This window comes from Simochromis diagramma, unplaced genomic scaffold (genome assembly GCF_900408965.1).
Source record: "Simochromis diagramma unplaced genomic scaffold, fSimDia1.1 OVJJ01000602.1, whole genome shotgun sequence".
Lineage (NCBI taxonomy): Eukaryota > Metazoa > Chordata > Actinopteri > Cichliformes > Cichlidae > Simochromis > Simochromis diagramma.
In genome coordinates this window covers 353427-368853 of record NW_024387040.1, presented here as the reverse complement: position 1 = coordinate 368853, position 15427 = coordinate 353427, and the positions used below count along the sequence as shown (strand labels likewise).

At 40.9% G+C, this 15427-nt stretch overlaps 1 long non-coding RNA gene across 2 annotated transcripts in view; it reads right to left on the bottom strand.

Moving 5' to 3' along the window:
• Window positions 1-281: 281 nt before the first annotated feature.
• LOC120741355 overlaps window positions 282-15427 on the bottom strand; it is a 24944-nt gene continuing 9798 nt past the window's right edge. For both annotated transcript variants that reach the window (XR_005697614.1, XR_005697613.1), the window contains exon 3: window positions 282-15065. This is a non-coding gene — a long non-coding RNA (uncharacterized LOC120741355). The remainder of the gene's footprint in view (window positions 15066-15427) is intronic.

Sequence of the window (15427 nt, the reverse complement as noted above, 5' to 3'; positions counted from 1 at the left end):
GTGTGTGTGTGTGTGTGTGTGTGTGTGTGTGTGTGAGTGTGAGTGTGATTAGGACTCCCCACTGACCTGCTGTTTGGCTACAGAGAGACAGAGTGGAACTAGCCATATTACTGTTCTTACCCTGCCATCTACTGGCTCACATCATTCTAGGCCCTACAGTACATTCATCCCTCCGTCATGCACTTGCTCCCTCTCCCACTCTACACACACACACACACACACACACACACACACACACACACACACAGAGAGAGAGAGAGAGACACACACACACACACACACCTCTCCCTTTTTCAAGCTATCTCTCTCCCTGTGTTTCCTTTTCTCTGCTTCATCTTTGTCTCTTTCTTCCTCCCTTGTTTCATTTCTTTGCACGCGTAGCCATCGTCTGCCCGTTACATCACCCCTCCTCAGAAAGAGGGAAAAAAAGAGAGGGTGGAGAGAGAGAGAGTGGGGGGACTAAAGGGAAGCGGCGGACAATTGTTATCGAAAAATAAGCATGGAGTTTGAAAGGGATTTTAATTGAGGCATTCGTTATATTTGAAAAGGTGAACTCCTAAGGGGATGGAGGGAGAGGAGCTGCGACCCTATTCATATCCTCAGACATTCATAAAGAATGGCATCTTTTGACTTTCCCTTTTAAAACAGTGCAACCTTAAATGGCCTAAATATAGAGGAGGGGAGGTAGACACGGTAATTCCCCGCACCTTGGGGGGCGCCACTAGAGTATGGGATGGTGGGATCGAGCCGAGGACTCCAATTAACTGTGAGGGAGGGTCTAGCCACCCAAAAAGGAGAGAGACAGCGTCCTTTCCACAATCCTCCAAAGGTGGTGATGTCAATCCATCTTATTTCGTTCTAAAACCTTCCTCTGTCTGCCTCATTTTTTAGCTTTCCTCATTTTACGCTCCTTTTTTTTTTAACCGCCTCTCCCTCTTTCTCTCCCTCACTCTGTCGCTATGCAGTAATAATGTCATTAATAATGCGAGGGCCCAGTGATTGTCCCGTTAAGACCAGTTATCCGGTTTGTATGTCTACAGAGGAAGTCAACAGAGCGCTCATTTGTTGTTGTTTGCTAAGGTCAGCTCTTTACGAGCCCCACTTCCAGTGAAGCAGACGGCCCCTGGTCTTTTCTTTATTATATTTTGACTGTGACCACTGAGTTAAACTTGGACTGTTGGTTTATTGTAAAGTTGTTGTACATGGACAATATCTCTAGGCAACATACAAGAGGTTTGTAGGTTTTTATGTTTGTACTGTCCATCCACTTTAAGCCGGAAGGTCGACGTCCTTTCTGGGGAGGATGTTGCCCACACGTGCCGTTCTAGATCGACAACATTGATTACACTTTAGCGCCAACCATCTTCCTCCTGTCAATTTGATGTCTTATGCAGTTTTGCTGTGACTAAGTGATGAAGTCTTTCCATATTATTAGCAAAAAGTTTTATCCTTACGCTTTGGGAAATACCCGCAGGCACTGTTCTGTGTATGTATCATTGATGATTTATGAAATGTAACTGCAACCAAGGCGGCATCCTTGATGATGAAGTTATAAAACTTTGTTGGAAGTACCATACCCACTGAAGGTATTTATCATGAGCCTTCATTTTTCATTGTCAGAATATCTACAGTATCGCACAACATCGGTGAAAACTCATTAAATAAGACATGGGAATGCTGTAAAAGTTAGTGACAGCCACTTGTTGATAACACAAGGCTTTTGTTCCTTTGTCCATTTGTGCTAAATTAAGATAGTGTCGCTACTGCTATCATTATGGTTAATGTGTTCGGGCAATGTTATCAAAAAACAACTGCCCAATAAAGAACCTTGAACCTTGAACCTTGCCCAATTGTTTAGCTTCAAATCTGCTATATCGCATCTCATACTGGATGGGATAAGGCACGCTTAGCTTCAGCACAGAGGTTTGGTTGGTTAAGTGGTGCGGTGGCTGAAACATGGACGGCTGCATCATGAGCCCTGCAGAGAAAAACTGTTTTGTGTACATGCCCATATGCAAAAGAATGCATTCTGCAGTGATGAGCACAGGAACAAATGCACACATAAATATTTCCTCTGATCTTTACAAAATCCTTGATTACAACGCTGGAAATAATCACAGCTCAGTCATAATCACTCATAAAAAAGAACCTCAGTTATTAATTTCAGCTCCTGCCAAACAAAATTCTTCCTTTGTTGCATTTCATTTGGACTTTAACGGTGAGTCATAAAAGTCAGATTCAGAGGCAGGCTGGCCAAATCTGACATCCACTGGTAATGAGTGGAGCATTTCTCTTGAACCTAGAGGGATTGTTTAAAACTGTCTTAAGTACGGTGCAGATTATTAATATTACCGGTTGAACTTAAACACATGTGGTTAGTTTATTGTGTTTATTTAGTTTGGCTTGTGCAGCCGAAACAGAGAACAGTAATCCGTGGAGCATTCAAACCCTGTAAGTAGACCCATGATCATGCACAAGCGCAGACAGACAACTGCACACATGTAACAAGGTTGGGGATTTATGCGCACGTTACACAAGCTCTCGTCGCTGTGTGCATGCAGAATCACAAATGCACCCACCAAAACACACGACACCTATTCCACAATTCATTTGTCATATCATTATGCAAATGCTGCACACTGAGCAAATCTCAAACCTCTCAAAGCCGCAGTGGGAAAACTGGAGAATAGTGATGAGACGTATCCCTGTGCTTCTGACCTTCTTTTTTTTTTTTTGTTTTTAACTGTTAACATTTTATTTGCTTAATGTCAATATGTCAAAAGTATGCATGTAACACCTTTAATACTTGTTTTTTAATAAGAAAAACAAGGCGCTACACTGAGTTGCACAGCAGCCCTCATTTGCAATAAAGGCACATTTCTAATATCAGAGCCTACGTTCTGAGCAAGTGACCAAGTTGAGGTGTGATCTGTTATTTAGACAGGTTGGATGCACTTCCTCACAGCCTGAAATTTCCCCCGGGGGCTCTCTTCCATTTCTCACTGTCATGGATTTGAATCTTTTTACCACTGAACTCTTACAATTACTGAACATTCATCACCTGCCTACCTTCTTAGCTACCTAGATACTGTATGGAGACCAGAGATATGGGGCAGACTGGTGCAGTCGGGAATACCAAATAAGACTGCTGTAACACAGTAAGGAATTCTAAAATCCTAAGATCACAGGAACATGTTTATTATATTAGTACCAGCAGTGTTACTTGGTTACATGCTTTTATTTAACTAACAAAAAGCTAAACTGAGTGAGGACACTTCATGTTAATGAGCTAGCAACAGGTCGCCACACACCAAACAATACCCCCCTTTTATTGTCTATTTTACTATAAACAGGACTAGTTTACAAAATCAGTCTTGTGCTATTTAAAACACACTTAACTTTCAACCAGTTCTCTGGTTTAAACTAAAATACTTAAAGGTATAGTCAGCAATTGTTTTATTTCTGTAATGGAAAAGGGCAATATAATTATATAAAAATTACAAATCGATGCATTATTATAAACGTAGAATTAATCAATTAAAAATACATAAGAGCGGCCGCTAGTTTGTGGAAGCCACCATGTTGCCCCGCTATCTTGAATATAGTAGCAAGATGAACACTGATGTTCTGCGTTTTATATGTATGGCTAGAGACCGCCAAAGCCAGAGGGAAAGAAAACTTGAAGGCACTCGTGTATCGTGGAGGCAAATATTAATTCGTGCCTGCACCTTCAGACTCAAAATATGAAGGACCATGCCTAGGTTTTATTATCTTTGGAGGGGTCCCCTTCACTAAAAAAGTAAAACCACAAAGGAAAGAGACAACACTCAAAACCATGCTTATTTATTCCCAATATTGTCACAAGTAGCAGCAGATTAGACATGCTAGCTAATGTTATGCTAGCTAATGTTATGCTAGCTAATGTTAGGCTCAAGTGTCCAAAAACTCACACTTTCTCTCTGATAAAAAGTTTGATCACATTCTCACATCATATAACAGTTTATTCACTAAGTTTCTAAATATAGCAACATTAGATCAACTTCAAACAAAGTTTTATTTTATTTTGTTTTACTTTGGAAGAATAACCTGACACTAAAAGTACGAAATTAATAAAAGAATACCTACAAGTATGTAGACACAACTATGAAAATATAGGTATATCATAAATTATAGTAAAATATGTCCATAATGACCCAAATTAGTGCAATTTTGACTACTGGGTTTTTTATTTAAAAGACAGTAATTTTCATTCTGTGATTATTTTCTCTCACGGGGAAATAAAGGATTCCTCTAAGCTGTAAATCCTCTAAACTCAAATGGTCTTTAGTATCATGGATGCCTCAAAAAACCACAGTGACTTATAACCAAATGCCACTGTATATCTCTGCAGTTTTCCCCTCATGAATAAAAGTCCTGATCTGTGAGGTGAGAGGATTTACCCCTGTGGCACACCCAGTCACCCCCTCTAGTCACTTGTGTTACTCAAGCTCACTTGTAGAAGTCCCTTAACACTAACCGAGAAAGCATAAATATATTATAATCTCATCACCTGTCCATTTATACAGGTGTCACCCTGCCTCGCAACTTGATTTTCCAGGAGGGCAGCAGTTTTTCCTGTGGCAGCGACTGAAGTCACAGCATTATTATCAGGCAAAATGTATTCATGATAGCAGAGGTCCGAGTGCCCCGTGGGCTTTGTAATATAATACCAGACCTCTTTATCAAATTTAACAGTTTATTGGAAACAGCTTGTACACATGATTTAGGCACCAGGCGCTATGGCAATGCTCCGGGTACCCTCCTAACAGACATCCCTTGCACACCTCCACACAGTGCCGAACGTACACATACACACATTATGAAAGCTCACAAACACATGCCGTGCACCCGCTCAGAGTGACGGTCAAACACACACGCATTTAATCACACATCTCTCTCCTCCCCTGCCTTCTGTGCAGAGCTTCACTTCTCCTGCACTCCCCTTCGTATCTAATGCAAACCTCTCATTGGATGAGGCAGCGTTTTTCTGTGGAGGTCTTTTGTGCACTTTTGTTGTTTGTTTTCTCTGAAGAGCAGCGCGATAACAAAAGTGGGACGTGACAAATGGACTTTGTGCCCCACAGCTAGATTCGAGTGATAGGATGGGAGCTCCCATTCAGTAACCTATCTCATTTATACACACACATCGAGACAAATGGACACACATGTGATGAACGCGCTTATATTTGTAACTCTTATTTCTTAATCCAAATGCTTTCAATTTTTTGCTATCATATTTTTTTTAAAAACATAAAGCTTCCCCGATCAATCTGACAGCCACACAGTCTAACTACAATAAATACATTAATATACAAAGACTGCTTGTTTTATTATTTCTATGTGATACAGTAATGAGATATCAGTAATGAGACATACTGGACCAAATTTTATTATTTATCCAGTGTAATATTTTCTCATTTAAGCAGATATGAGCTGATGCACATCAACATCAAAATACCCGCAGCTAACCACCTCGACTAACACACCGCTCTCCAATGAGCATGGTAAACAGAAACCGCCAGTTGACCGGCTAATGATTTAAAGGGATGGTCAGAGGTCATATCCAGCTATTAATGAACCCCTTTAACAAAAAGCACATGCAGGATCTATCCTGTAATCTGTCTGGTTGACACTCCATTGAGAAAAAGCCAAAGCTGAAAAATCAGATGTATGTAGACGCATGTTTGTGGTTTGTGGAGTTTATAGTTTTTAGTGTATTTCAAATTTTAATATAAGAAATTTGTTTCATTAAATAAAAAAAGTACTTTAAAATACTGGAACTCCAGATTTGCCAGGCTCTTGCCTCTGGATAGGAAAGTTAACACTCCACCCTGCTCATACTTATTGGCAAATTTGAGAATACTAGCTTAAAATGTTCTCGGCATGCAACAGCTTAAAGGTTTTTAATGCGTTTAGCAGCTACAGAGCTTCAAGTATAAACACTCATTAATCCTTTCAGCCATTTCTACCCTTAACAGGAACTTGCTGGATGATGGAGGTTATCTGTACAGTGAGGAAAAAGAAGCTCTGAACCATCACTGACCCAGACTTGACAGACTCTTTCTCTTGTTTTCTTCTATTCTGAGCTGTTGTGTTAGATTTTATTCTCTTCCTGTTGCCTCTGACTAAGCTCCCATCAGTCCCGTGGAAGTTAATTATGGGTGCCAAGCTGTTGAGAGGTTGAGGAGAAGCTTTTTTGCCTAAATACTGGATATACACCAAGTCTGGCAACGCCACCGAGCATTGTCTGCCGTGATAAAATATGGACGGAAGTGCTGCTAGGCAAATCGTTTATCAGCCAGGTTTAGCATGCACATGTTAAAATGAAAGACTGTGCTATCTGCATAGGTTGTGTGAGCTTAGTTTAGTGTAGCCAATGCCGTTTGTTGTGTATAAATGGCATGCTGGCTGTCGCCCCCGTGGGACGTGATCAATCACACATTGCCTGCTTTGCTCTCTAACGGCTATGGGCAATTCTATTCAAAATATTCAAACCAACACCTTAACTGTGTGCTTTGTACTTTTTGTGCCTTTGTTTTGGAGCCAGTGTAATTATTAGAATCTGATTTTTTTCCACTTGTTTTTCCACCTTTTTTTCCCCACAGCTTAACTTATCTCTCTAAAGTCTTGCGGTACAATCCACAAGAACTGACCCATTTAGTAGTTAAGCACAAATGGTCTATTATGATAATTAATTCTAATATATGTCTTCAGTATGGACAAGCCATTACATGGAGCATGAGCTGGCATGTTTGCTCTGTTACAAAGCGGCCATTAAAATAAGTGCAAGCTCAGTTTACTCTGCTATTCCCCAATTTGCCTTAATGAGCCAGTTTAAGCTGTCAGAAACCGAGAGGAAGGATTTCTGCTAACTGTAAGTCTGCGGTGAGTAGGCAGGGATGATGGGATAAATGGAAGGAGCGAGATTTAGGGAGGTGTGCAAAGGTATACTGAAGAAAAGATGGGAAAAAGACAAAGAAATCATACTGTTGCTGTAACAGCTGGTGATAAAACACACCGGGCTTCCACAGAAGTAGTGTGTGTTTGTGTAAAAGTATTCTCTTCCAATATGTTGGAATGTTTTGCTTTCCTTTGGTCACTCATTTTCAGACAATGGATTATATGTCCCTGTGAAAGAGAATGGAGGGGTGGATGGATTATGACTCATCATCCTGGTGAGAAGAGGGGAAGCGTGGTTAACATGTAGAAAGGTGCAATTTAAGCCAAACCATTAAGAAAGCTGTTTTGGTGCCGAGACCTAAGGAAATGGAAATAAAAATGTCTTAAACCAACGGTTCCACACTGATCTGGCGTGCCTGGTTTCTTACACAGAGCCACATCAGAAGACCGCCTAGAAAGCTTTCTGGAAAAAATATTTGGATTGGCACAGGATTGGATAGCTTGTCTGTTTTAAGCAATCTAATAAATTAAACTATAGGATGGGGAAAACTGTGTTTGCGGCACATTATTAAACAACTCCTGTGATCTTTGTAAGGAAATTCATTTCACAAAGGTCTTTTGTCATGCCTGAAACATGTTTGCAGCTGTCACAGTTCAAGATATCTATTTTTTCTTAACAGCAGAGGAGGTTTCTGGATGCATACAACATTTATAGAGAGCCGGGAAAGACAAAGGCAGCAAGGTATATTAAATCTACATATCACTTTAAATTGACTTTAACATATCTTAATGACTTAATCATTGACCGAAACAATGTCATTGTCATAAAAAGCTAAATTCCCGGCGTTTTTGTCAATTTGAGCAGGAGGCCTTTTTAGTACATGGCTATTAACAAGTAATCACAAGAGATGTATTAATGAAGAATGCCCTTCATTTTTGCAGAGGGCAAGGTAGACACCGGTGTCCAGCCCTTGTCTTCAGAGGAAAATATGGAGGGAACTTAGGTGTTTGATGATGCGTTTAATTCACACAGGAATACATTAATATGATAGTCAGTGGAGCGTCAAAGCCCTCAAGTAAGGTTCCCTCATTAGTATGTTTCTCTATTTCTTTTTTTAATTATTCAACAAAAAAATGAGGAGCCGCGTGACAGATGTATTGGCTGTGTCAAGAAGGAATGATTTGAATTTGAATTGTGCATAAAATCGTGCAATTAGGAGGGCTCATTTGTGTATGTGAACAAAATATTTGCCTCCAAATGAGCGCTGGCTCTGAAGCATGAGTCAAATTATGGGGTATATTTTCATGCTATACTTATTCCTTTCTCAAGGATCTGGTCACATCGCACGCGTTTGAATGTCACGAATACTAAACCTTATCAGAAAGCGCCTTAGTGTGAGCCAAAGCAGTGGCCTAATAACCCAACACGGTGAGGTGGACCAGACAACGTCTGCCACACCCCTGAGAGTCTCTGACTTCAAAAGCATACCATTCAGAGTGTGCAATGCACCGTGAAAGTTTGATGCTTGTACAAGTCATCCGCGGCTCATCTTGGCGGGCTATTATCTCACTTTGCCATTGTCGCAACTGGTTGCCGAGGCTTTCATCATGCTTATAAGTTAAACACCTGATCTGTACACACTGGGGTATTGTCTGGGCTCTGCTCGGGCAGATCACAGGAGCCACCTGTACCGAGACAGAGAATTATTGATGTTAATGCTGTCCTTAGTAATTAAAGATAGAAACTTTTAAGACATTAGCACTGCAGCAGCCGAGAACATTTTCTCAGCCTCGTCATTTACAAAGATTTCACAGATCAACACAGTTTTGGATTCGTAGAACCGGGGGTTACATTTTAAAAGCCTTATCTTTCAGTATTAGCGTATGGTTTTCAGAACAGTAGGAGGAGCATTCTTCCTGTATGTTCTGGAGAGTCGTTTTTACATGACGTCACAATGTGTGTCTCTTTGTTTTTTTAAACAAAGGGCCTTCACCGATTAGTATCTCTGACTGATTTTCCGTGACACCGTTTTGCTTTGCATTTGAGGTTAACACCAACCTCCTGCAAAAAGAGCAGGCAGGTAATTCACTGCTTGATTAGCCTCACTCTGCAATTAATCATTCTTAAACGCACACCCTCACTTTAGTGATAATTTAGGAATGATGATTAATGAAACCATCAAATACTGTATTTCCCCCATTTCTCTCCTTACGGAGCTGCTGCACTAATGTGGGTCGCGGCTGTCAAGAAGGCCCCCAAAAAAAGAAAAAACGAAACTGCAACAACTCTCGGGCTCTACTGGCAACGGTGCGCACACACACCCAAAAACAAGGTCGAAGGTCTTCTAAGTTCATTGTTCTTCTTTATTTATGTTGCACTCGTGTCTCCTTTCGTCTTTGAAAAGCCAGCTGCAGTGCGGCGGAAGCGACTTTCTGGGAACAGGCGTGCGTCAAAATACAGGTGCAAGGTCAAGAGGACGAGCGACGCACCTTGTGGGCATAGGAGACGACGTGTGAGATAGTTGCATGTCAGTGATTGTTGAGTCAATTAATTATTGAACTTGGCAAGAGATCAATCGTTCCAGTGAGGTGATCCCATTTCTAACTGGCAGCATATTGAGACAGTAACCTATGACAATATTAATCACTAGCACAACAGCAGGCTAATTCCCACATGTAATTAGTCTACATTTTAATTCATAGAAAACTAGCACTTTTCTAAACTCGCTTAATTATGTACTTACACTTAATTATAGTCCCCCCCAACCATACCCCTCCCCAATTTGTTTGGAGTGCCACAGATGGAAAAACATATTTATTTTGGGGAGAGGGCGAAAGATAAAATGAAAGCTCCACCTGGGAAAGGAGCGGCAGGTCTCTGCTGAGTTGTGCTGCGTCTGGTAGGAATTTACTGGATTAGCTCAGTCACAAAATGTGAGATGAACCACATTGTCAATCACCCTCGGGGCAGAGCGAGAGAGGAGGAGCTGTCAATCAAGGCAGGTCTTCAATCGTCCCATTCACATCGCCTCCTGGAATCAGTCTCTCCCGCTGACTGCTCTTTGACATTTAACGCACTGGGGCCACGAGGATGGAGATCCTCAAATCCTGCCTTTCTTTCTTTTTTGTTTTTTTCCTCTCCCCTGTCTGTCCTCAGTCTTTGTGCTTTGGCGGGGGAAGATGTGTGTTTAAAGTAAAGACACAGGGCAATAGCTGTGAGAAATAACTAACAGACAAAAAGTTTTAGTAACTCTTCAAGTGCGTGCGGTGACAACAGGGCAAAGCGGCGGAAGACCAAAATAGGCCGGACTTGAATAGTTATATATTGCTCTCATTCCAACTTACTATTGCAGGGCTGAAAACATATGAGCTCCCTTTGCAAGATCTCTTTTGGGCTTCTGCTTTTCATGAGATGCATTATGAAATTCGCACAGAATTCATCAATAAAATACATTTGCTTAAGCCTGAGCAATAAATGCATTTACCAACTGAGTCCATAAAACAGAAGAAGGGAAGGGGGTGAAAAAAAAACAACATCTAAAAGTCCTCCTCTTCTGGGAGATGCTGCAGGATGAAAAATCCTATCGCAGTTTGTTGTCGTCTTTATGTGTTTTCTCCCCTCTTGTTTGTATTCCGGGGCAGTCGCTTCGCTCTGAGTGAGGTATACAGAGTCATTGCTCTTTTGGCTCCAGCCCTGACACCTCGTGCCCTCAAGTGTGGACTCCTTAGCTGCGATCTGATCAGCATCTTTATAGTTTATCAGCCTTGGGGTTCAATTTTGGCTTGGATGCTTTTACAAATGAACGCAATCACTGGTGAGCCTTCGCATCCTGATTGCATTGAGGGAAGCGGGTGGAGGAAAGTTTAGTGGATTACCGTGCCACTTGAGGATGGAGCACAAACACACCGAGGCAGCCGCAGAGGGGGCCCGCCTGTGCCTCCCTCCCCCTGCCTGGGCTATTGGCACTCGTTGCTTGTACTCTGTCTTATTTCACTAAAATAATATAATTGTCTCCCGTATTATTGCTTGTAAAGCCATCTTCTGTCCGCAGGCGATGTGTGTGATCAATGTACTATCTAACAGAATCAATTCTTCCAGGAATACCTCGTGTTTGTGAAATGATCCCAGGCAGCTGCAGCAAAAGACAGGGCTGAAAGTGGGATCCTATGGTACTAGGATTAGTTTAGCGACTTGGGCCCTCCAGTTTGCACTGAATACTATGGCTCTTCGCCCATTTCTCATGTTGTTCACTCTGTGCGTGTGTGTATGTGTGTGCAAAAATAAGCTTCTCAGGGAATTCACATTCATATTGCCAGTTATGTGCATCATCCCTTGAACATCTTCTAAGCAGTTTATTCCACTTGTAACCGCTACAGTACCGGGCCCCTTGAGATGTTTTCAACTGTGCTGGAAATGGTAATAAATGTCATGTCATCTGTGGTGTAATATAAAACAGATATCTCGAATTTTACCAGAAAAGAAATTTGTTCTTATCACTCCCGGCATGTTTGTTTTTTATTTGAATTTATCTGCAGTGTCATCACTGACACTGTTGAAATGGCAATTACCTCGGTCTAATCTGTAAGATATATTGTATACCTTACAAATAAACTTGGTAGCAATCTGCAACTGATGCTATATTTAAGCAATTAAATGTGCCTGCCTTAAAAATTTTCCACCATTTCAACTTATAAGAAGATGAATAGAGGACGTGCATTACGGTGGCGCTGCCGATCAGATCACAACAGGATTTATCAATTAATTTCCCACTGCCAATGCTGTCTCCAGAGTGCACGGCTCCTCTAACTACAACTAAACTGTGCCATCAAAAGCGAATTATAGGAGTAGATTGGGGAGAGTAACATGCCACAAAAACTATTACAGATGGGAAACTATGAGCCTAGACCCCTCTGGAGGAGCAATCGGGGGTAAGGGAGGAGAGAATTAAGGAGTGGAATCAAGCCAAAGGGAACCAATTTGGCAGTGGAGCTTGTTAGCGATTGTCACTGGAAATCTCTGTGGTGGCACCGAGTCTAGCTTCCCACCAAAATCTCATGTTTTTGCCGACCTGCTGAGGTGGAAGCGAGCGAGCATTCACGCAATAAAAACAAGAAAAAAGGCTCAAGTCCTGCAATGACTGACATTTCAGGCATGTTGTTGTAATATGGTGTAAACAGCTGGCCTGGCCAAAAGCGGTATATGGGTTAATAGGTATGGTGAATTTCCCAGGAAGTACCATAGCTTATTGAGTTACTTCTGCATGCTAAAAAAATTTAAAAAACAAAAAGAATAAGGACACTTTATGCAAATTCAGGTGGGCCTCAGCCAATTGTCATTCAGTTGTTCAGTCTTGTGGTTTGATTCCATTTAGGGGAAAACAGCGAAGCCAAATTGTGTCTTTCGATAACATCGCTGCAGTGATTGAGTTATGCGTTATTGCATTTGTGCCTTGAGTTCAAGTCTGTTGCTCTGCAGTTGCAGCCTTTACCTGAGAACAGCTCCAGAAATCAGGTCCAAAATCCTTTCATTTCCTTTGGAAACCACATGTCATGTCCTATATTAGGTGGATAAAGGACGTATGTGCACCTAAGATCTGGCCGGAGATTTCCCCTCCACCCCATTCCTTTTCTTTCTCTTCCCCCTCCTCTCTTCTGTTTATTTTCCTGCTGTCTCGGCTTCATGTGTTTTGTTTTGTCTTTTCCCTGCTATCTCTTCTCTCTCTTGCACTCCCTCGCTCTGTCCTCCACGGTTCTGCATCAGCGTCCTCAGCCCATTCTTTGGGTAGCACAGGAAGTGAAACTGTAACACAGAGTTCACTGGTAATTGGCCACGGTCACGCTAACCAAACAGGAAGGAATCTGCAACTGATTAGAATTCTTCCTCCTGCAATAATACCCCCACCACCACCCACCACACCCCTCCCCCCCACAGCCCCCAACAAAATTAATTACATTTGGGGGTCTATTCCCACTATTGGTTTTCCTGTTTTGAAGCTGCATTATAAAGGGACAAATCCCAAGACAAAACAGCCTAGCTAGTTTTTCAATTACAGAGAGAGACGGGCTAAGTTATAAAGGGCTGAGGAAGCACAGGCAGGCATCCATCTATCTATCTCCACATCCGGACAGGGAGTTTCTGGGCCGTCTGATCAGTCAGCAGCACGGACTGCTGAATAATCTCTCCGATACTCTCTCACACACGATGACCTCCCAATTCCTCCCACTCAGAGCAAGTGCTCCAAACAAATGTTCTCCTTTTATTGGTTCTGACTCAGAGATTTTGTTTTATGTGCAGTTAAAAAGGTGATAATTTGTAATCTGGAATAATACACACACACAGCTAACAGTGTCGTTTGTAGAAACTCCTCAACAAGTTTAATGGAATTCTTTGCTTTAAAGTCTGAAAATTAAAAAAACACCAGAATTAAAAGTGCAGCATTTACGATTTATGACATTATTGTCTGTCATCAGATCATGTTTGATTTTTCACTTTTTCACTGCTGTTGCAATATTATTGAAACCAACCAACCTGTAATCCCAGTAATAAAAACACTCGCAAAGTTCAACATATTTTATTTTATCTACAGTATGAAAAAAAAATAAATGTGAAAATGTACTTGTGTAACTCCATTATCAATTAAATGTTTAACCGTGACTTGAAATACCACAGGAGTCCACGGCCCACGACTGTTAGCGTCCGTTCCCGTGTGAACGTGAACGCTGCCCACTTGAAATCGCCTCGGCGTTGCATTCTGAACAAGTGGATTGCTCGATATGACATATTCATTTCACAAAAGAGGTTAAGCACAGAAAAACTGCGGGGTGCCATGGTGCACATGAAATGGCAAAAAAAAAAAAAATACTATGGTGCTGAGCGCCTTTCAAAATAAAATGAAAATAAATTTAAGGAGATACATTTTCATCTCATCTTCACAGAGGGAAACAGAGAGCCAGGGCTGCCTCAAAAATAAATGAATGCCTAACAATGTTTTTGATGTCCTATATTTAAATTTGTACGGTTACTTACATTACTCCTACTTGCCTGGTCTTGGAACTAATCCGATTGATATGGAAATGGGGTGCTCTGTTTCATGACAGAGTTGGGGAGAGAGGGAGAGAGAGAGAATTCCCAGGTTCGCTCCTACTCAAAATGTGCTGAAAACAGATTTTCACAATCCTGTGGCTTCATGGTATAGGTTATAGGGGATTACACAAACCACTTAAAGCTCTACAATGAGCTGCTCTTTTCAACCAAGAGGAAAAAACAAAAAAAGCACTTCATGCTGGACAAATTGTCCACACTGAAGAGGAACGAATTAAATAAATATTGTCGTTGTTTGGGGATCCATCCTTTGTCTTATTTTTAATTTTACAGATTTTCTCAAGGGAAAGGCTTCTAAGTTATTTTGCGATAGTAATAAAATAATCAGAAGAACTTTATTGTTTAAAGAAAACATAAAATTTGCTATAATTATGTTTTAATTTATAAAACTAAAATTATGCATCCAAAGCCTAAATTCAATTCAGGAAAAGGTGTAATAATTTGTATTTATTTTCAGCCCAGAATGCAATATGTATAATTATTGTTACACCACTGAGAACCAGTCAGGTCAGTTCAGTTCAACAGTTCACCTTCAAATTACACTGATTGGAGGGTTTTGCATTTTAAATTTAGGATTTTTTTTTTAAGAATAAAATTAATTATCTACATATTCCCTTTAGGTTCAGAGTTTTAGCACAACTTCAAAAGAAATGAAAGCTTTTTTTTCCAACACTGTTATAGAAATATTTCATATCTAATGTAAAGTAATAGTTTATTGAAAACAACAAAAAAGAAAAAAATACTTTTCTACTGCAGCGCTATCTGAAGCCCAGCACCATAAATCACACATGTGGTATGTGGCTACTGTAACAGTACATTCTAACTGGTATCTCCGAGCTTCCTGCTCTCTACCCAGGCACACTCTTATCTGTTGAAAACTCCTCTTTTTATCTTAAACAGCATTTAAAATCATCACTTACCAATTCCCTTCTTTAGCAAAGCACCCATTCGAGCGTGTGTTGTCTGTCATTGGGGTTGAAAATTGGGGAATGGGCTGGAAATTGGAACCATCGAGGATGCCGTCCTGGAAAAAGAGGAAATCAAAGTTAAATGAGATCATGCATGCCAAGAGAATGTTTAACCAAAGGGCAAAAAGGAAGCTGGAGATAACAGAGAAGAGAAAACCGCTTAATGTTGTGTTGCTGCAGTCTGCCCGGAGTCGTGCATGCTTTTGTGTGTGTGTGTGTGTGTGTGTGTGTGTGTGTAGAGGAGTGTCAGTTGTCAATATACATTTATGCAGTTATTTTATGGATCTACACATTTTAAGTAAACATATACACGCACGTATATATATATTCCATGACTATGAACCCTTGTGTGCATGTTCGCCTTCCTGCACGTGAACACGTGCGTGTATTTTCACAACAACTGACATTTTCACTGAGC